The following is a 24,221-nucleotide window of genomic DNA, read 5'->3' on the forward strand; positions in this document are numbered from 1 at the left end:
ATGCAATGATCAAATCTGAAAACTTATATGGCCTGTTTCTCCAGAAAACATTCTCAACATTCTGAACAAAAGAATTCACACTTTTTAAAACTAACTTGCAAATGGAAACTTGAGCAGAACTTGAGTATCAAGCATCTTGTTCTTGCGAAATATTTAATAACAGTGCAAAAGACACAGTAGGCACCCATTAATAATTTGCAGTGTCAATGATGGAATGGAATGTACTGAACAGAAAACTATGTCAAGAAAAACAATGACATCAAAACTAATGCAAACTGTGACTTGAACATAAAAGAAGAGCAATAACTTGTTACTTCAGACTATGTATGGTTAGCTTTCTTCAGGAGCAAATCACATGATTTGTTTTGTTTTTATTGTTTTCTGCTCACTCATACCTCCCATTGTGTGTCTTTCTTCAAGATAGATCACACATATTTCTTGATTGTTGCTCTGTGTGCCATAGTTTGCAAACTAAATTAAGCTTCTCATAATGCTCATTCGTTAATTCTAGATAAATATATAAATACATACTTAGAATGAAATAACAGAAGGGAAGAAGAAAGGAGAAAGAGACTGGGGAGGTGGGGAGAGAAGAAGAAAGGAAAGAAAGGGTACAAAGAGAAAGTAGGAGAAAAGAAATATACTAGCTTATTCTCTCTGCGTGTGCATGTGTGTGTGTGTGTTTACTTATTTATTTTCTTATAGATAGAAAGATACCAGTAAAACAATTTATACCACCATTGGCAGAATGCATCAGGGCAAAATAGTTAGTACTGACTGAATAAATGTTAGCCTTTCTTGAATATAGTATTAATATAAGCTAGAGTTATGTATTTCCAGAGATTAATTTGGATTCTGAAAACATTAGCATTTCACTTCTAGATTATGTTCATACAAGAGTGAGAATGACTTAGAGATGCCAATTATAAGATCAAATATTAATTAATATTACACATTCCAAGTACAGCTTCTTTCCTTTTTCTTGGAACAGTTAATAGATCTCAGATCCAAGCTGTCTTTGGGTGATGAGAGTTACATAATGGGCTTCATCTCTTCTCACCATAGGTACAGAAAGTCTTTGAACTATAATAATTTAACTACATGTTAACTTAAGAAATTAAGAAAGGAAGGATTGTAATAATTGGAGTACTCCTGGCAAATAGACTTTTATGCCCTTTTCAACTCTTCAGCATGTATTTTTTTAGCCTTTGAAAATATAGACCCCTCCCCACCACAAAACAATATCGTTTTATATGGTAAATCAAAGAAAATCTACAGTTGTTGTACTCATGAACCCTGGCACAAAATTTGGCACATATTCGATATTCATCGGAAATGAAATGTGTTGAACAAGCAAATCATAGGAATCCACGTTTCTACAATTTTTTTTTTGATACCAGTGATTGAACCTCAGGGTGTTTAAACCATTGAGCCATATCCCCAGCTCTCTTTATTTACATGTTTCTCTAAGTTGCTTAGGTGTTGGCTAAGTTGCTGAGGCTGGCTTTGAACAAGCCATCCTCCTGTCTTAGCCTCCTAAACCACTGGGATTATACTGAACTCAGCTCAGAGTATTTTCTACATTTTATTACAAGCTCTTGAAATGTTTTTTTCTAAAGTCTTTTATTCTTAATGATTATAAAACTTAAGACAACATAGCTAATTATTCCACCAACTATTTTCTTTACTTGGTTGACCCATCTCACCTTGTTCAGCATTAGGTGGGAACAAGAGTATTCCTTATTTCCCTGAACAGAAAATTGTCAGCAAGGCTCGTAAAGACCTTCTCAGACACTCTGCTTTAATCTGCAGTACACAAATGAATAATTGAATACCCCAATCATTACTGTATTTTGCTTCTGTTTCAGTTTTGGAATTTAGATTAGAAACACTCATCTTGGGGGTTGTCAATCTGCTTTTAGCAGTAGAGGATAAGATTAGCCTAGCTCAATGTTTAAATAATGGATGAATGATTAGAAAATAAAAACCAGAAACACATATTATAATTAGAATTTAATTCATATTCACCCTTATGAATCTAGAGACATGTCAGCAAGATAATTAAAACAGCAGTTGGTTCTTATTCCTCTTTTAGTAATGGACTTCTCATAGTAAAAATTGTAAAATGAGTACACAGTTATGAAAGCAATATAAGTGTTTATTTTAGAACCTAGAATATTTTTTAAAAATTGAATTATTAAACTCTGACATAACTTATGAAGTTGAAAGTCTTTGTTTTATTTTTTTAATTTAAATTCAGTTCCTTTTAATATATATAAAACAAAAAAATTAACACATATTTATGTGGTACCATGTGATATTTCAATATGTGGATGCATTGTTCAGTGTGTAAATTCAGGTTAAACATATCTGTTTTCTTATTTATTGTTTCTTTATAGTGAAAATATTCAAACACCTTTCTTCTAGCTTTTAAGAATATATCGTGTATAGCTACCTGTATTCATCCTAGTATGTAATAGTATAACTGTGTTTCTTATTCATAACCATAACTTAGTACCCACTTACCAATATTCCCTCTATCCCTTCATCCCTTTATTGTCCCCAGATTCTTGTACTTAGTTTTTATGAGATTAACTTTTTATATTCATATATGAGTCGGGGAATGTGGTACATATATTTCTGGGACTAAAGTCTATATTAAAAGAGTCCAAAAGTAATTGTTATCAGTGCTAACCACATGTCCTATAACTGCCATATTCCTTATATCACATTTATTTAGGTTTTTCCACTATTCAGTTTTGCTTTGGTAAAGTAAGTAAATTTTTTAAAAAATTATCAAATTATTATATATGAAATATATCAATGGCTATGATAGTTCTAAAGATACAGAATAAACATATAGATCCTATTTTAATGGAATGCACAACCTTGATAGGTGAAGAGGGATAAAAGAATTCCTGATTGAGAAGGATCTATAGATCAACACTACAGCATATTATGAGACACAGTTACATATGTCCCTCAACACTCCGCAATCTTTCTGGTTTTTGTAGAGAATAAGTAATTATTGTTTTGTGCTTATAAAGCAAGATTTGGATCACATCAAGTGGGCCTTCTCCTGATACTGCTCACTAGTTTATTGAATCTGATTTCTCAATTAGTGAGAAACTGAGTTCTTTAGGAAATCTTAGCAGAGAACTATAAAAGTTTGCAAATTTATTATTTTAAAACTATGCTTTCTTCATGAAAATTTTCTATTTTGTTTTTATTTGAACATTTTTCTGCTTATCCATAGCTAAACAACAGTCTTTATGAAGTAAGTTTTTTTTTAATATTCTCATTATGTTTTCCAAAAAAGATACAGTTATCTAACTTAAAATGCAACTTCTTTTTCTTGTTTGTGTTATTATTTTGAATTTTAAAAATAAAAATGCTGTAACAACTAGGAATTTTATTTACCTATCATATATTAATTAGACAAATAATTATCAACTCCCAAATGTTAACTTATTTATTGAATTAATGATATATATGGAGCGGTTGCCTCAATTTTTAAATTTCAATTTTCATTGGCAGTTATTGTGATGATCTTGGGGATAATTCCCTGTGAGGCTGACATCCCACATGTCCTGGGTAGGAAAAGACCTTATATGTAACTATGTCTCTTAGAAACAGCATGATAATAGAAAGCAGCTTATTTTACTGGAAATGACTAGACTGAGGGACCCATCATAGGTCATGAGTTCTTTTTCTGGTAATGATTCCCATTCCTTTATGTATCCCCCCTCTGTATGATACTGCCTCGTCATTTAGAATCCTCACCTGGTCTCTGCTTTCCCTAATTCTATGCCCATTTGTGTCTTTATGTCATTACCTGTATCAGATTTTTCAACATCCTTATATTTTATCAGTCATTCTCTCAACTTCCTCAATAACTGTCTTCTTCTTTTCCACATACATTTTCCACATTACATTTTCATTGTAATCATATTAGGAGAAAATAAGGAAGTTGTTAAAATAATTCACATTTTATTCCCTTTGTTCAAATACTTGACTATTTAGTACAGAACTAGGGAGTGTCATGTGAGTACATAGCAATACACTATTTTAGTTCTTCATGTATCAAGGACAACCACTATTGATGGAAACTACAGCACAGGGGTGAGAAGGACACTTATTTACCTGAGATCTTGAGATGGTTCTGCTCTGACATGAGGTGTCTCCACCGAGTGCCCAAATACTGCTCCTTTGGTGCCTGGAGGCAGCAGAAATAAATGGTCAGAGCAAGAAAGTCCATAGACACATTCGGTTTCATTTCTATTTTTATACATCAAATATTCTTCCCCAAATGGGAAAACTGGAAACAGGAGTAGAGAAAATGAAAGAGAAATGATGGAAGAGGAGTACAGAATAGTGAAGAACCAAAGAAAGTCAACCTAAATATCTGTTAGAACTCTGTTAACTGCTTTTAAGATGACATTACTTATACATTGAGACTGAGAATTTCTACTTTCTGGTCAAAGAAAAAGGACCCATTTATTTTTCCAGTGCCTAAATTCTCAGTTAAGTTAACTAGAGGGAGGGACAGGTCAGTTTTGATTTCTGTCCTCCTACAAATAGTAGGGCAGGGATGAAAGTGTAGAGGGTAAGCTCCAGTGTAGCATATTACTAGTTGTTTAAAGACAGGTCTCATGGGGCATTTAGCAATATAGCTTTATAGTGATCATCAAATGATAGAGAACGTATCATGTTACTTTGACCCCTCTGGAGTTAAGGCTCTATCTAAAACTATGAGCTACTTTAGTTCATTTCATTATAGCTGAATTCATATGGGGTCACAGATGTCTGGAGAAGTCATGGACTCTAACATCTGCCTCAGCAGTTGAATGACACTCCACATAAACTTTCACTTACTGACTCCATTTGATATTTTTTTTCAGACTTAGAGCCTCTCTGTGCTTTAACTGAACAAAATGGAATGATTTTCTTCTTCAAAAGCCAAGTGAAAAAAAATTTTAAAAAGATATTGGTAAAACCTTTGTATTTTTGTGATTTTTCACAAGCATTTCAGATCATTTCCTTCAGATGAAACTTTAATTTCTTTTGGTCTAATATTCTTAAAATGTCTATATGTAAGAATGTCATTCCTGTTCCACAAATATCTTCAGAACTATTTAAGTATTACAAGGCAATTCAAAACTATAAACTTTAAACCTACAAAACAAACCTGTTATTGCTTAATGTGAAGGAACACATAAAATAGATTAATTCCAGTAATCAAGGATGAAATTGCAGCTAGGAAAGTACAGCTAACATTTTGAGTTTCTTAAAAAATAATTGGCTGTGTTGGGAAATGTATTAGAACCACCTGATGATAGCTTTTTAAAAAATAGCAAAAAGACCTTGATCCTGAGTCACAGAGGAAGGTTTTTTTTTTTTTCCCCAAAGATTGTAACAGAATTTCATCTGTTTTATGGCTCTTAGGACAAATTAAGACTCTGCTGTAGTAAATTCCTAAGATTACAGATTTCAATTTATAAGTAAAAGTTATTGGCATTTCTGGACCTTCTGCTGGGTTTTACTAGGTTTTTCTTTTTCCCCTTAAAATGGAGCATGTAGTGTAGGGCACATAGTGTTTATCATTTTAGTTGTTTTCACAAATTTAGAAGAATTATATCTGTAAGAGCATTTCTCTTTCCAGTTTGTAGGATATTTTATCTCCCAAAGTGGTAAATTCTTAAGATGAGTCTTTAAATGTAAAATAATAGTTTGAGATAAATCTCTACTTCCGTGCTTTTGATGGGATGGCATTTGAAAGAACATTCCAAGGTATAAGTTTGCAGATCTGAAAAGAAGAGACTTTGACATTTTAAAATGAAATATAACTTCCAGATAGGTTATTTATCCATGTGCAAGGTTCAAAAACTAATTTCTACTATTGTATGATTATTCCCAATGAGTCAGAAATGTAATTAAAGGATGGCAACAATACTTATTTCTGAACACAGGTTGGCATACATAGTAACTGGGCACAGATTATATTGGGGAAAATGAAAATAGTCAAAGTTTAAGTTTTCAAGAAGATCAAACAATTATACAGGTCTCGATTCTAAGTTTCTATGTAGAAAGTTATTAATGATTTTTAAAATATTCCTAAGGAATTAAGTCTACAATCACATCATTTATGGGGCTAAGTTGAAAACTGAACAAAACATCATAAATCACTAACTAAATGCAGATATCTAGATGACGAAAAAAGTTGTTCTCACCCTCCCTGCTGATGCCAGACTTACAAAAATTAATAGTTGTCAAAGATAATCTTGAAGGATATCAATGAGGAAAAATAAAAGCCACCTGAACCAGATTTGTACTATAAAAGCTGAAGACAATCAACAGTAAAAAATAAATCTCGCATGAATGGGAAATTTTTACAAACATCATACTGTCAGGTTTGTCAGAATTGACAATAAAAATACAGAATATTGGTAGCAGGAGATGGAAGATTATAGGAATGGTTTACCTCCCAGTAGCTCCTTAACAACAGAAATAAAAAGCAGGAAGACTGCTCATCAAAGAGATGGATAACTAAGAGAATTCCCTGAAATTCAGTACTTGACAGTAAAAGAAAACATAGAGAAACAGAAAGTTGGAAAATTCAAACATAATATAAGAAACAATATGTTAGAGACAATCATGAGTTCAAAGCCAGCCTCAGCAAATTAGCGAGGCCCTGAGCAACTCAGCAAGACCCTGTAAATAAAGTATTAAAAAGGGCTGGGAAGAGCTTTGTAATGTTGTGAACAATCAATAAAAAAAAAAAAAGAGGAAAAAAAATTTTTAAAAAAATAAAAAAATAAAAAGGGCTGGGGATGTGGCTCAGTGGTTAAGCACCCCTGTGTTCAATCCCCAGTATGAAAGAAGGAGGGAAGGGAAGGGAAGGGAAGGGGAGGGGAGGGGAGGGGAGGGGAGGGGAGGAGAGGGAGGAAAGGAGGGAGGGAGGAAAGGAGAGAGGGAAGGAGGGAGGGAGGGAAGAAAGAATATGTGGATAGAGATAGAGATGTCCCAGCTTGGCTGGTGGGAGCAAAGAATAGTGGAGAAAAAAAATGGATTTGCAGGAACCTATGGAATATAGAGGGAGGCTGATCTTCATGGGCCCAGAGCCAGAGAGGGAAGTTGTTGAGTTAAAAAAATAAAAATTTCTCAACAGATATTTCAATGTGAATTGGTTGCCAGTGGAGAAGCATTTGTAAGTGCTGTACCATGGGGACCACAGAAAAAAGATCAGCAACTCATAAAGGGAGTTGCCACCCTCCCAGCAGTCACCTATAATGGGCTTCAGAGAGCCTGACCAGTGTGACTGAAATAGGTACAAAGAGATTTATTTGATCCTTGAGGATCCTTTGTATGAGTACCAAGGAGAAAGAGCTTTCTTTGTGGCTGGCATCCCATTAGAGATATTGGGAAGATGTCAATAACAGCTGGACAGGATCTTCTGCACTCCAGGGCTGATACTGGGTAATTCAAATATGAAACTGTGGAGGGTTATATCCTATACCTTAAAGTTGAATTTATCAAAAGTACCTGAGACCCAGAAGCCCAGCAGTGATGAGTATCTTCACAGCAACTGGGGGTATGAATCAAATATCAAATTCCCACCAATAGAGTTCTAATGGCTAGTCAGGATTAAATTCCAAATGGAATTTGTTGAGAGCTTGGAACTTTAATTTAGAACTTGAAACTCCACTAGAGGAGCAGGCAATTTGTCAACATTTACTAGTCTAAGACACCCTATACTGGAAAATGGAAAGCTCAGAGCTTTGGCTCCTAGCCACAACCACTGTCAACTATGTCAGAAACACAAAGATGTTAAACTTTAAAACCTCTGGCCATTGACCTAAGGGTAATAGAGCCAAAAATATATGCAAAAATTAAAAATTCATCCTTGCCAACAATTTAGACCACCTCAGTGGAAACAAGGTATTTACCTCAAGTTAAGATTTTTAATCTTTATATTCTTTATTGCTCCCATTGTTTTACTTTTTACCTTTAATTTTTCAATTTTTTTCAAATTTAATTTCGTCATATCTTATTATTTTTAATTTTGCAAGATTGTGTGTGTGTGGGGTGCTCTCACTGCATGGACAGGTCTGAAAAGGTACACACTTTTTTTATATGATTTAACTTTAATTTTACTTGTTTCTTTCTTCACCTATTTATTACCTAAACTTGGTTTGAATTAGGTGGGGTAAAGTATGTATTTGTTTGAGTTGTTTCAATCTTAATTTGCTTCTATCTTGGTTTCTGTTTTTTACTGCTTTTACTTCACTCTCTTTTCTCACAGCCTACTTTTCCTATTGACTATTTTTCTTTCTAATTTTTATTAGTTTTAGTTAATTCTTACTTCTCCATTATTGTGATGTTCTGATATCTAACTTTGGCCTCTCCTCTGACCACTTTTTAAATATTTCAAATTTTTCTTGCCTTACTACCCCATTTTCCCTTCATTTAAGAAATTATAATCTCACTATTTATAGAATCTTATGAATTACATAATTTCTATCCCATTCATGTTATGATTATTAATTATTAGTGGCTGATGTATTAGACATCTGCTGTTTAATGCCTGATTGAGTTCATGGATATTTTAGTTGGTCTGATGTCAAATAGTGACCCAAACTTTACTATATAGGTGGCAATTGGTGTTATAGATGCTAAAGCAAGTACTGGATATTTATCTTAAGGCTGTACATCTGTTGCTAACATTAGCACTACTCCTGGCTAAAATGGACTGAAAAGTGATTGGGGCGCTTCAAGTTCACCAAGTAAGATGCTGGAGCAGAGCCATAGCCACAATTTTGTCAAATAATAGCAAATATCACCCAAAACAATGATCTAGCTCCACCCAAGTCCCAACAATACCTCAACATACAGAATAGGGAAGATAAGATCCCAGACAACCAGGACTCAAGGAAGAGCAACCAGAGGAGATCCTCAGGTCACACCTCTGGACAGCTGCTTCTACATCAGAAACAGAGAGAAGTCCCACAACAAAAAGATAACTATATAAGTGAGTATATATATATATATATATATATATATATATATATATCCTTTATGTATATATATATTTTTTATTTTATTTTTGTATTTGTGTGTGTAAGAAGGGGAATCCATTTCAAATGATGTGCAAGTGTAACTTCTGAAAACATGAGGAAACAGGCAAACAAATCTCCCCCCAAATTCCCAATATCGCAAGAAAGGATCACATGGATATTGAAGGGGATGAAATTACAGAAAAAGACCATAAAAACTGATCATTATAATGTTTGATGAAATAAACTGAGATCTAAGAAATGAATTGCAGCAAATATAGCAAATGAAAGACCATTTCAATAAAGAAACAGAGATAATGTGAATAAACCCATCATTAGAAATGAAAGCCAAAATGAATAAAATTAAAATTAATTTTAAAGCATCACCAATAGATTAGATTGCAGAGAAAAAAGAACTTTAGGTCTTGAAGTTCTAGCCTTTACAGTGTATGTGAACTTGAATAATCAGTATACAATAAAGGAAAAAGAAAAGATTATGATCAGAATATACAAGAACCCTGGGACAGCAAGACAACAAACCTGAGAGCCATTGAGATGAAAGAGAACATAGAGATATAGTCTAATGGCAGCAAGTGCATCTTCAATGAGATTGTAACAACAAAAAAGTCTTCTCATATAAGAAATGAGATAGACATCCACATATGGAAGGCACATAGGAACCCAAATATGAAAACCTCTTTAAGATACATCATAATTAAAATGCCTTACATAGAAAATAAGGAAAGAATATTGCAAGTTGCAAGAGATAGACATCAGGTTATATTTAGAGGAAGTCAATAAGGCTCACTTTTGTTTTCTCAACTCAGATTCTAAAATCAAGGAGGACATGGAATGACATACCCTAAGCTCTAAAATAAAACAACTGCCAGCCATGCTTGTTATATTCAGCGAATATATCTTTCAAAATTAAAGAGAAAATAAAAAATTTTTATGACAAAAATAAACAAAGGAATTCATGACCACTAAGACATCACTACAAAGAATACTGCTCACAGATATACAAAGATATACTGCACACAGAGAAAAGCCAAAGCAAATCCTAAAGCTTCCAAATACATGAAAATCACTAGAAGAGCAACCAACTAACTGGAAGTAAAGATGAAAGTAAATATAACAAAGAAAGCAAAATGACAGGATATAATAAACACATATCCATCCATGATGACTTTGAATAGAAATGGTCTCAACTTCCCAATTTTAAGTTATAGATTAGGATAATGTATTTTTAAATTTTTATTTGTTTTAATTAGTTATACATGACAGTAGAATGCATTTATGTACTTTGATATATCACACATAGATGGGATATAATTTCTCATTTTTCTGGATGAACATGTTGCAGAATCTTATTGGTCATGCACTACATATGTACATACAATAAAGTCTGTTTCATTCTACTATTTTCCCTATCCCCACATCCCCTCTCCTTCTCTCCCATCACTTCCCTCTACCTCATCTATGGTAATGCTATTCTTCCCTAGTGCCTCCCGTCTTATTATGAATTAATATCCGCATATGAGAAAAACATTGGCCTTTGGTTTTGTAGGATTGGCTTATTTTGCTTAGCATGATATTCCCCAAAGCTATATGTGCTAATAATTTATATATGCCATCATTTTACTCTTCTTTAAAGCTGAACTAATATTCCATTGAGTATATATCCACATTTTCTTTATCCATTCATCTATTGAGGGGCACCTAGGTTGGTTCCATAGTCTAGCTATTATGAATAGAGCTGCTATAAACATGATGTGGATGCATTACTATAGTATGCTGATTTTAAGTCCCTTGGTATAAACCAAGGAGTGGAATAGCTGGGTCAAATGGTGGTTCCATTCCCAATTTTCTGAGGATTCTCCACACTGCTTTCCATAGTGGTTGTACTAGTTTGCAGTCCCACCAGCAATGTATAAGTGTATCTTTTTCACCAAGATTGCCATTCTGACAGGAGTGAGATGAAATCTTAGAGTAGTTTTGATTTGCATTTCTCTAATTGCTAGAAATGTTGAATACTTTTTCATATAATTAATGATCAATTATATTTCTCTTCTGTGAAGTGTTGTTCAGTTCCTTAGGCCATTTATTGATTTGGTTATTTGTTTTACAATGTTAAGTTTTTGAGTTCTTTATATATCCTAGAGATTAATGCTTTATTGGAGGTGCATGGGGTGATGATTTTCTCACAATCTGTAGGCTGTCTCCTCACTTTATTGTTTGCTGAGAAAAAGCTTTTTAATTTGAATGCATTCTATTTATTAATTCTTGATTTTACTTCTTGTGCTTTAGGAGTTTTGTTAAATAATTCAGATCCTAGGCTGATGTGGTTCTAAATGAAATTCTGAAATATTGAATACAAAAACATATTAAAAAGATAGTGCACCATGATGAAGTGGGATTCATCCCAGGGATGCAGGGTTGGTTCAACATAAGTCAATCAATAATCATAATACATCATAGTCTTAAAAACAAGAATTATATGATAATCTCAATAGATGCAGGAAAAGCATTTGACAAAATAGAGCACACCTTCATGTTCAAAACAACAACAACAACAAAACACTAGGGATAATAGGAACATACCTCAATATTGTAAAAGCTATAGATGCTAAACTGAAAACCAGCATCATTCTAAATGGAGAAAAAATGAAAGCATTCCTGCTAAAAACTGAAACAAGACAAGGATGTACTCTTTCACAACTTCTATTCAACATCAACCTTGAAACTCTAACCAGAGCAATTAGACAAAAGAAAGAAATTAAAGAGATAAAAATAGGTAAAGAACTCAAACTATCACTATTTTCTGATGACATAATTCTATATCTAGAATATCCAAAAATTCCACCAGAACACTTGTAGAACTAATAAATGAATTCAGCAAAGTATCAGGATATAAAATCAACCCCATAAATCAAAAGCATTCCTATACATCAGCGATTAATCCACTGAAAGAGAAATTAGGAAAACGACTCCATTCACAATAGCCTCAAAAAAAAAAAAAAAACCTGGAAATCAATCTAACAAAAGAGATGAAAGACCTCTCCAGTGAAAACTACAGAACACTAAAGAAAGAAATTGAAGAAAATTTCAGAGGATTGAAAGATCTCCCATGCTCCCAGATAGGCAGAATTAATATTGTCAAAATGACCATAGTACTGAAAGCATTATACAGATTTAATGCAATTCCTATTAAAATCCTAATGACATTCTTCATAGAAATAGAAGCAGAAACCATGAAATTTATTTGGAAAAATAGGGTACCCAGAATAGCTAAAGAAATCCTTAGCAAGTAAAGTGAAGCAGGAGACATCACAATGCCAGAACTTAAACTATACTACAGAGCTATAATAATAAAAACAGCATGGTATTGGCACCAAAATAGACATGTAGACTAATGATACAGAATAGAGGACTTAGAGACAAACCCAAATAAATATGGTTATGTCATACTAGACAAAGGTGCCCAAAACATTCACTGGAGAAAAGATAGCCTATTCAACAAATGATGCTGGCAAAACTGGAAATCCATATTTAGCAAAATGAAATTGAACCTCTATCTCTCACCATGCACAAAAATCAACTCAAAGTGGATCAAAGACTTACGCATTAGAAAAGAAAAAAATAGCCCCCAATCTTCACCATGCCAGCCTAGGATCTGATTTCTTTGGAATAACGTATTTTAAAAACACAATTCAACTATATGCTGTTTGCAACCACATCTCATAGGCAGAGACACCCAAAGATAAAAGTTTAGAAAAAAATACTCAGTGTAAATAGAGTCCAAAAAAATTAAGAGTAGCTATTCTCATGTTTGACAAAGCATATTTCAAGCAAAATTTTATCAGAATATACAAAGGCTACTGCATACTGCTAAACAGAACAATCCAACAAGAAGATATAATGATAGAAATATATATTCCCCAAATGTCAGTGTATCTAATTACATTGAAAAATACTTCTTGACATTAAATCTTAGACTCCAATAAAATGATACTAGGTGGTTTCAACACACCCTTATCACCAATGGACAATCCATATAAATATAAATTAAATAAATATATCTCTGATTTAAATAACTTTATGAATCAAATGGATGTAACAAACTACTACAAATTTTTTTTTTTATCTCCCAAACAGCTGAATTTACTCTCATCTCAGCAGCTCATGGAATTTTTTTCCAAAATAGAGCATATTCAAAGTCACAATATAATTTTTAGAAAATACAAAATAAAGAGAGATATAATTCCATGCATTTTGTCAGATCATAATGGAATGAAACAAGAAATCAACAGCAAGAAAAATATTAGAAACCATATAAACACATGGAGACTGAACAGTTCTCTTTTAAATGAATAATGGATGGTAGAAGAAATGTGAGAAGAAATCAGGAAAATTTTAGAAAAAAGTGGGAACAGAGATACAACATATCAAAATTTCCAGGACCATATGAAAGCAGTTTTAAGAGAAAAATTTGTAGTTTTTCACGCCTACATAGAAAAATAGAACATAAATAAGTAAGTAAGCTTATGCTCCATCTCAAGGCATTACAAAAGAAAGAATAAACTAATTATAAAATCAGTACAAGACAGAAAATAATTAAAATCAGAGCCAAAATTAATGAAAATGAGAATAAAAAATACAAAGGATCAATGCAACAAAAATTTATTCTTCAAAAAGGTAAATAAAATTGATAAACACTTTGCCAAACTAATGAAAAGAGAGAGAAAAGACCCAAGTAAACACAATTAGAGATGAGAAAAGGGAAATAACCACAGACACTTCTGAAATCTGGAGAATTATTAGAAACTATTCTGAAAATTCATAATCCAATAAACTAGAAAATCTAGATGACATTGACAAATTTCCAGACACATGTGACCTGCTCAAATTGAACCATGAGGATACAGAAAATGTAAACAGACCATTTTTAAACCAAGGAAATATAACAAAGAAAAGTCAAATAACAGAAGAACTCTCTTTTGAGTTATATCAGATGTTTAAGGAAGAACAAACACCAGCCTTTTTTCAAAGTATTCCACAAAATTAAAAGACAGGAAACCCTCCCAAACACATTTATTGAAGCCAATGTAACCCTGATACCAAAACCAGTCAAAGACACACGAAGGAAAGAAAGCTGCAGACCAATAGCCCTGATGAACATAGATACAAAAATCCTTAATGAAATATTAGCAAACTGCATTCAAAAACACATCGAGAAGATGATACATTATGGTCAATTGTGTTTGATGCCAGGGATACAAGGCTGGTTCAACTTCTATAAAATACATAATTCATTACCTAAACAGAATAATGAAAAACAATCAGATAATTATCTCAAAAGATTCACAAAAAGCTTTGGAGAAAATCCAGCACCCATTTATGTTAATAATGCTGGAGAACCTACAAATGAAAGGAAATTACATAATCTTCATAAAGGCTATATATGACAAATTCAAAACCAACATCATATCTCACACGTGTGCCAAGCAGGCAATGGAATTTAGGTTCCTCTGCATGAAATGTTCTGGCTGCAGAATAAAAGCTAATAAAGAGAAAACATGGAAGAAACCACAGGACACAGGAAATAATTTTAGAATGGGGAGGGGGATGGACCACTCTCCAATCTTAGGGATCAAGCTTCCACACCAGAAAAAGAGAGAGAGAGGGAGCCCACACTTGCTTTATTTATATGGAGGAACATCAAAGGTTTTTCATGGAATGTTCTTTGCCAAATAAGTAAGAGGTGGGCTGTCCAGTTCCCAATCAGTTATGCCCAACTCTGGAGCTATGAGAGCTGTCCCATGAATAGAGCAGGGATAGAGATCTCAGGCCTTGGACAGTTAGGATCCTTCCCAAGGGGAGACCTAAGTACATAAGCACTCAACCACTGAACCACATCCCCAGCCCTATTTTGTATTTATTTAGAGACAGGATCTAACTGAGTTTCGCCTCACCATTGCTGAGGCTGGCTTTGAACTCGCCATCCTCCTGTCTCAACCTCCAGAGCTGCTGGGATTATAGGCATGCACCTTGGATCGGTACTGAGTAAATAACCCTCAATCATCATAAACATAATAAGTCATAGTTTCCCACAATCATAATAAACAGAGAAACACTAAAAGCATTTCTGCTACAATCAAAAATAAAACAGGAATTTCACTCTCAGCACTTCTATTCAATATAGTTTTTGAAATTCTAGCCAGAGCAATCAGGCAAGAGAAGGAAATTAAAGAGATACAAATAGGAAATGAAGAAGTCAATTATCTCTGTTTGCTGATAGCATGATCATATATCTAGAAGACCCAGAAGAACTCCATCAGAAGATCTTCTAGAAATAATAAGCAAATTCAGCAAAGTAGAGGTATATGTGATCAATGTTCATAAATCAATAGCTTTCCTGTATTCTAGCAGTGATTCTTCTGAGAAAGAAATCAGAACTATCCCATTCCCACTGGCTCAGAAAATAAATAAACATGATTCTTGGGAATTAATCTAACCAAGGTGATAAAAGATCCTTGCAAAGAAACTACAGAACATAGAAGAAAGAATTTGAAGAAGATATTAGAATGTGGAAAACCTCCCATGTTCTTGGATTGGCAGAATTAATATTGCCCAAACTGTCTCACTACCAAAAGCAATATACAGATTCAAAAATGCAATATCTACCAAAATACCAGTGATCTTCTTCACAGAACTTGAAATAGTAGTGCTGAAATTCTTTTGTAAGAATAAGAGACCCAGAATAGTTGAAGCAATTCTGAGCAAGAATGTCAATGGAAGAGGCATCATAATTTCTGGTCTCTAATCTTAACAAAGTACTAAAAACAAACAAAAAAAAACATAAAAAAACAAAGCAAGCACTGAACTCCGTGGTGCATGCCTATAATTGCAGTGGTTCTGGAGGCTGAGACAGGAGGATGGTGAGTTCAAATCGAGCCTCAGTAATGGTGAGGAGCTTGGCAACTCAGTGAGATCCTGTCTCCAAATAAAATACAAAATAGGGCTGGGGATGTGGCTCAGTGGTTGAGTGCCCCTGAGTTCAATCACTAGTACAAAGTAATAAAACAAAACAAAACAAAATCCATAAAAAATGAAGCAAGCTGAACTTATGTTCTTAGACACTGATTTTGTCCAGCTTTCAAAACCTCAGTAATCTGACCCTATCTACCTGTTTTGACCTATTTTCTTATACTCATCTATGAAATATTTTTACTAAATTTCCCAACTCTTAAGGCAAATGAGAGTTCTTCATTCTCTAAATGAAGGGTTTACTCTTGATAAAATTCATTTAGAATCGATTATATCTCTTCTGAAAAGTTGTATTTTTAAGTATGTATGTTTCTCCTCTTAGGCTAAATTAAAAAAAAAAAACAAACAAAAGACATTGTTTATATTCTACTATATTTTTGACATGGCACAGTGTCTTGTTAGTGTTAACTAATTAATAAGTATTGCTAAAGATTGATATTTCAAGGTTCTTCTTCAAAGCTTTAGTTATTCTGATTTTTACTGTAGTTTGATTTATGGGACATGCATGTCCCAATACCCACATCAGAAACTGAGGAAGCATTCTGAGATGCCTTTTCTTGTTCAGTTTATTAGTGCACTTAATTTCACAGTTTTGATATCACTTATATTATCTGTCAAAAATTAACATACTACTGCCAAACAATTTTCCAAAACTTGAAGTTGACTGTGTCTCATTTTAAATGCTCTGGGAAAGCAATTGTCTAAATAAGCCAAACCAAATTTCAGAATAGAACAGAGAAGAGCTCACATCTGCCTGAAGAGGTGGGCAAATTAATGAACACATAATCTCTGTTCATCCTTCAGGGACTGATTCTAGATTATTTTTTTTCTGTGAAACATTTTCTACATCTTTGAGCTCTAACTATTTCTTCCCAACTTCCCCAGGTTCTTAAGAAAATTGCCAGTATAGGATTTGTAATATTGCATTATAATTTTCTTTAAACTCTTTCCAGATACTTAGGATTCTTGACTGTAAAAGACTTTATCTCAATCAAATTTGTATCCTTAAAACTGTCCATATATTATAATGCATAAGAAAGTATCAGTAAATGAAAAAGAACAGGAATGAAAGCAATAATAAAAGCATGGAAATATTTTATATTTTAACTTTATATGCAAAACATACTAAGTTTCTGTTTCCAAGTATATTTATTTGTTTAACCTTAACAGAATTTTGGTCATTAACCTCAGGTATCAATTTTAATTTATTGAAATGGTTATTATAAGTCTAATCAATATTAATTGCTGTAGTAAAACAAGAATATAGTTTTAGATAGTTCTTTAAAAACAAAAATCATCATACTGTTCATTTGAGACTGGAGCATAATTGCCAAGGATTCTACAAAGAAATCATTTAAAAGTCTATTTTTACTTTTCATATTAAAAAAAAATGACTCAGGCATTTATCTTGGATGCTAAATCATGTCCTCTTATATACTTCTAAAAGTTTCCAAAGGGGATCAGTGTTTCCAATGCAACCAATTTGATCATGGACTGGAATCTCCAAACTATGAATCAAAATAAATCTTTTATCTATAAAAAATAAAGTTAAAAGAGATAGAATAATATACAGCCTTTTAAAATCAGAAAATGCTATGATTTGTCACAAAGTAGATGGCACTTTTGATTGTGTTTGCCAAAGATGGACTATTGATGGCACAAAATTTTCACTTAACATCATGTTAAGTGAAATAAGCAACTCACAGAAAGCCAAATACCATATGATGTCATTAATATGTGGAATCTAAAATAGTTAGTCTTGTAGAAATAGAGTAGAAGATTGTTCCCAGAGACTTGGGTCAAGGGAGGAATGGGAAAAGAAAGGGACTAAAAGGGCACAAAGTTTTAATTTGACTGGAGACATAATTTTAATGATCTATTATATCACATGGTGACCATTGTTAATAAAAATATATTGTATATTAACATTTTCAAATAGATTTTTTTCACCTCAAAAACTAAGTTGGTGAATTGATGGATATAGATGGATATATGTCAAATAATTGGCTGAATATTTCTACAATGCACATATAGATCAAACCACCATATTTTAATACGCATACATCATACATAATTATCACTCAGCAATTAAAAATAAGTTTTAAATTTTAATAAAGAAAAAGTGATAATGGAAAAGTAATTGGAAATTAGGTGGAAAACACATTTCTTCAAGGTGAAATATATATCAAAAATAAATTATGTGTCACAAATAAATACATTTAGAATAAACTATCAAGATTGAAAATGAGATAGAATTCTTTCTTGGTTATATTGGTCTCGAGTAGCTCGTGTTTTAAAAGGATTTATTTCTCTTCCCATTTGAAGGTAAAAGGGTCTCCACTTGTTAATTATATTCATGCTTTAATAAACTAAATAATTAATCAATTTTAAAATCATACATAAAGGGCTGAGGTTGTGGCTCAGTGGTAGAGTGCTTGCCTAGCACATGCAGGGCCTTGGGTTTGATCCTTAGCACCATGTAAAAATAAATAAACAAAGTAAAAGTATTTGTACATTTATAGCTAAAAAAAATCAAAAAATCACACATAAAGAAAACAAGAAAAATATGTTATTTTCACATTGAATGTTAACCCTAATATTTTAGTAGAACCAACATCTTAGGAAAAATTATATAAGTAATACCACTTCCTCTATTCTAAAAATTAAAAACTAGAATAGTCAACCTAAGCTTTCTTCATTTTCTTTTCATATACATATTTTTAGGAAATAATGAGCAATTCCAAGGTCTATAATAATTATTGGGATGTCACTTGTCCTTTGACATGAAGAGAATTCGGGTGTTCAGAGAATTCTGAGTGGAATTTTGTGCCATGGGTAGTCCATCTTCAGCAAACATAATCAAAAGATTCTATGCTTGTAGACTTATTAAAGTATCAATGACTTACCACTTCATTTTAAATGCTCCTGCAAATTAAAATATAAATACATGAATTAATATATTGATAAAAGTTGAGCTACCAACTGAGACTATTGTCCATTATTCATTTTTGTTGTTGTTTCATTTTGTTTTCTTTCTTTTGTGTTTGCACCACAGAGCTATCTCTACCACAGAGCTATCTCCTTAGTCCTAATCTTGATTGAGTCAGGATCAAAGATGCTCAGTTTTACTGTAAAATATTTCATAACTGATTAGTTCTTGCTAAGATTTAGAAGATCAACACCAGATTTCTAGGTGAATTATCTTTTTACCACGTTTAAATAAATTCTTCAGAAGCTTTGAAAACCATTACTGTACACAGGTGGGGACAGGTGGGGAGTGGCTGAAGGACATCACTCCAGGTGTGCCTTTAGGGTTTATATTTTGTTCCTAGTGAGCAGACATCTCTTTCTACTTCTGTGTTGCTCTGTCCTGAGCCGCCTTCCTCTGCCACACCCTTCCACCATGAGGTGTTAGAGCTCCTTAGCCCAGAGCAAGAGGGTTGGCTGTGTATGGACTGAGATCTCTGAAACCATGATCCAAAAGAAACGTTTCCTCCTTTAATCACTGTTTTCAGGTCTTTTGGGAACAGCAACAAAAAGCTGACTAAAACAGAGGGGCAAACACAATCTCTGAAAAGCATATGGTTTGGGGCCAAAAAAGAAACAAAACCCTTATGCTTCAATGTTCATGGTTTTCTACACAGAAAGTCCAAAAGAATGTACAGAAAATTTAATAAGATTAATTAGAGAGTTACTTTGACTTACTCTGAATTAAGAAGAATTTAAGAAAAGTTGTATAAGCTCTTGATAGATGAATTATTAAATATAATCAAAACAAATAAATTTTAAATATTTGTGGATTATAATATGGTCCTACCTTGGAAGACCTTAACATAAGATTAATAATTTCCTCCAATATTTTACTATAGTCCCAATGAGTTAATCAACACTATTTGATGGCATTGGACAAGCTGATTCTAAATATACACATGTGTGAATGCACACATACAAACAAGAATGTATATATGTAAATATATGTATGAATATTAAGAATTATACAGCAAACTGTATATCCCCTGCACAAATATGCAGGTAGACATATTCTCCTGACCAGATAACAACACTTCCTGTAAAGTTCTAACAGTAACTCTATGAGGCTTCAGTAGAGCTAGAGGAATAGACAACAGCTTACAAGACAGCCCAGAAACACACCAAAAAAATTACATCCATATAAAAACTTAATTTATGGCAAAGTAACTATTGAACACAAGTTACAAAAGAAACTATTCAATAAATGAGATAGGATAATTAGTTATACCTATGAGGGACATAAAATTGTATTTAATGCCATATGCAAAAAATGAATATCAACTGGATTAAAAATGTGAAGGGTAAAATTATAAAATGTGTAGAAGACAATGTGAGACAACATCTTTTGACTTCAGGTTTGAGAAGATTTCTCATTAAGAAAAATTATAATTTGATCCAATGAAATGAAAAATTATTGCTCAAAAACCCTTATGCTTCAATGTTCATGGTTTTCTACACAAAAAGTCCAAAAGAATGTACAGAAAAAGAAAGCAATCTTTGACCTTGCAGAAGATATATTCAATAGTTGACATAGACTTCTTACCAAAATGTACAAAGAATGCTTAAAAACAATAAAAAGACAGATAAACCAGCATAAACTAGCTAATAGTTACAAGAGATAACCCACAGAGTTTAAATAACCAATATCCACCTCAGGTGGTGAGGTGGGGGTGCTTAACTCATTAGTAATGAGGAATAAAAAAAGTGAGTTAAAACTGCACTGCGGTACCAACAGAGACTCTCTGGTCTTGCAAAGCCTTCAATATAAATTTATTATTTCTTATCAGAGAGTAAGTATAATTTCTTAAGAAAAAATATATAAAAAGCATTCAGAATGAAACTTATGAATTTGACAATATTAACACAAATTTTTTTTCTTAATAGCAAAAGACACTATAATTAAAGGTAAAATAAAAAAATAGAACCTAAGCATATAAAACAATTAACATGTAGAAAATATAAATGACTCCTATAAAGCAATTAAAAAGCAAACAAACAGCTTATTGGAAAAGAAAAAGAGAAAAACATGATCAGGCAACTCTCAGAAAGAAACTGAGTATTGGATACATATAAAAATGATATTATAGATGAAGCACAAAGAAGATGGAACTTTATATAAATCTTTATATGAAATATTAGAAAAGTTATCATGCCATTTTGTCTTGTCTGAGATAAAACACTATTCACTACTATTCTCCATTTTAGGATCATAGCAAATGGATGCCATTATGTGGGTATTTGGAAAATGGCAGAATTTATCAAAACAGAATCCTCACTGAAATACTAATGAAAATAAACAGCTCCCTCTTTAAAGTAGTCAACTATTTATTTTAGGTAAGTGTTTTAAAATAGCATGGTATGTCTTACCAAGTTTCCATGCTTGTTTCAAATTATAAGGATTTTTGTTGACAATTCAAGTGACTAAAATCATACAAGAAATGAGAAAATAAACATCAGACCCAGTTAGGTAAGTTTTCTATTCAGTTGTATTATTGTGTAACAATGCTTATTTTTTCAGTTCACTACACAAAATTACACAAAATATATCATCCTTCCAACAGAGTTTCACTGGAGAAGACACATGAAGACTAAAAAACTTGAAATCCAGGTCAATTTGGTACCTGCTTGCCTACAAAGTCGATTACTTAGTTTGAAATCTTCATGTTCTATACCAAAAACTTAGAAAGCATTGTTCTCATTTCCTCATAGAACTGTGTAAGATTTTTTAAATATTATATAATATTCATAAATTTACACAGTATCCATATATACATGTATCATGCTACAACATATGGTTCCCAAATACTTAGCATTATTGGTATGTCTGATCAGTTGAAAAGATGGGAACCTATGGTGATTCAGGGACATGAAAATTTCATGCAGTGTTGATTATGCCACAAAATGATAGAAACTTATTAAGGTCTCGCTCCTTTGAACAAATAATTCAATTTCAAGGAATTTATTCTAAAGAGATACTTATTTATGGTCATACAAAATTAGCTACAAGGAATTTGATGATAACCCTATGAAGGGGAAAAAATCAAAATGTTCAATGATAGGGAAATATTTAATAAAGTATTGTGATTCAATAAAATAGAGTAAATTTAGCCATTTAAAATACACTGCCTAATAGCATGACTTAACAATAACTATTAACTCTCCATAAAGATATTTGTAATATCTATGTTCTTTTAAAAATTTTTTATTTGGCCATTTTAGTTATATATATATATATATATATATATATATATATATATATATATATATATATATATATATAATGGGGCTCATTCTGGTATAATCATGCATGCACAGACTATAATTTTGCTCCTTTTCAATCACTTTTTCCCTACCCTCCTTCCTATACCTGTTCATCTTCCTCTAATCCACTGGTTTTTCTTCTATTTATTTGTTGTTTTTGACATTTTATTGTGTGTGTCTGTATATGTGTGTGTGTGTGTGTGTGTGTGTGTACAGTGTGTGTATAAAGGTGAAATTCACTATGGCATATTCATATATGTCCAGAGCATAATTTGGTGAATTTTATTCCACAGTTCTTCCTCCTTTTTAGTTCCTTCCTCTACCCCATTAATTCTCTTCTAATTCCAGTTAGCAGCCATATTTCCAAGTTATAGTCAGCTTCACTTATTTTCCTTGTATTTTTTGGAACTTTCTCTTCTTCCTTTCTCCTGTGAAAAACTCAAACTAATTGTTTAATATACAGAAAAAAATTAGAAAACACTCACTTAAAGACTTACTTTGATGCAGAGAAAAGTTTTACAGACCTTTTCCTAACAAATGAGTCAGCTACATCAACAAAATGTTTGATTCTTAAGAGGTAACAATTACCCAATATAATGTCACCTTAAATATATGTTGTTATTTCATTTAAAGATAAATTACTTTGTAAATCAATGTCATCTAAGGGTAGATCAGAGAGTGTTGAGAGATTATGAGATTTCTGTCACCAAATGCTTAAAGGGAGAATGAGAACATCTAAGAGCAGACATAAACTTAGTTGGAAAAATGGAATGATGAATATTTAATAGAAATTTTAAAGCTAAGATTTCATGATATGTGTTTCACCTGTTAGATAGTAAAGTAGTGATAAATAAAATAGAATAGCCACTGAAAATTCATTCTAATCAACTTGTCTTAAAACACAAATTACGAAGGATAATTATACTTATGATCATGGCTAATATTTACTGAATACTTAGTACTTCATTGTGATAAACTCTGAAAAAAATGTAAGTCAAGTTCTATAATTCTTACAGTAAACTCTAAAATAAAATAATCATAATATCTCAATTTTGAAACTGAGAAAACGGAGGCACAGAGAGGGTGAACAACATACCCAAAGGCATACAGTCTTAAATGACGCAAGGCTAGAAAAAAACACAAACTAGGTAAGAGTTAGAACACTAAATATTCCCACTCTTATTTCATTTCTATTTAATTTTTTTATGGTACTGGGAATTGAATCTAAACACATGTTAGGCAAGCATTCTACCACTGAGCAACAGACCCAGAATTTAAGTTCATTTATTCAAAATTATCAGTCCTGAATTCAAGGAAGTATGAATCTGGTATTAATTATTCCCATCCTTACATCTTCCCACAGCTCCCAATTTAGAGAATAAAAAAAAATTTGATGAAATAGATATATTACAATTAACATGGCAGGGAGAATAATGATCTCTCTCACCTCAAAATCTATGTAAAATCTCTGAAATCTGTGCATCTGTTCCCTCACAGGCTAAAGGGAATCCAAATGTCAAATAGATTTAAGATGGCTAAAGATAGCATCTCAAAATGGGATTCCCCTGGATTATACAAGATGGCCACCAATAATTGCAAGGATCATTAAAGATAAATGAGAGAGGCAGATGTGGAGGAATTGGAGACGTGTTAGCATAAGGTATTGGCCTCGTATTGCTGGCTTTGAAGATGTAGGAAGACATGAGAGCCAAGAAATGTGAAGAGAAAATTTCTAGAAGCTGGAAAAACAATGAAATGGATTATTTCAAAAAGGAGAATGGCAGAGACTGTGATTTTAGTGCAGTGAACAATGACTTCAAACTTCTAACT

General features: G+C 32.5%; 1 pseudogene; it reads right to left on the bottom strand.

Moving 5' to 3' along the window:
- LOC144255047 (zeta-sarcoglycan-like) overlaps positions 1–24,221 on the bottom strand; it is a 131,731-nt pseudogene that overhangs the window by 12,883 nt on the left and 94,627 nt on the right.

This window comes from Urocitellus parryii, chromosome 5 (genome assembly GCF_045843805.1).
Source record: "Urocitellus parryii isolate mUroPar1 chromosome 5, mUroPar1.hap1, whole genome shotgun sequence".
Taxonomy (NCBI): Eukaryota; Metazoa; Chordata; class Mammalia; order Rodentia; family Sciuridae; genus Urocitellus; species Urocitellus parryii.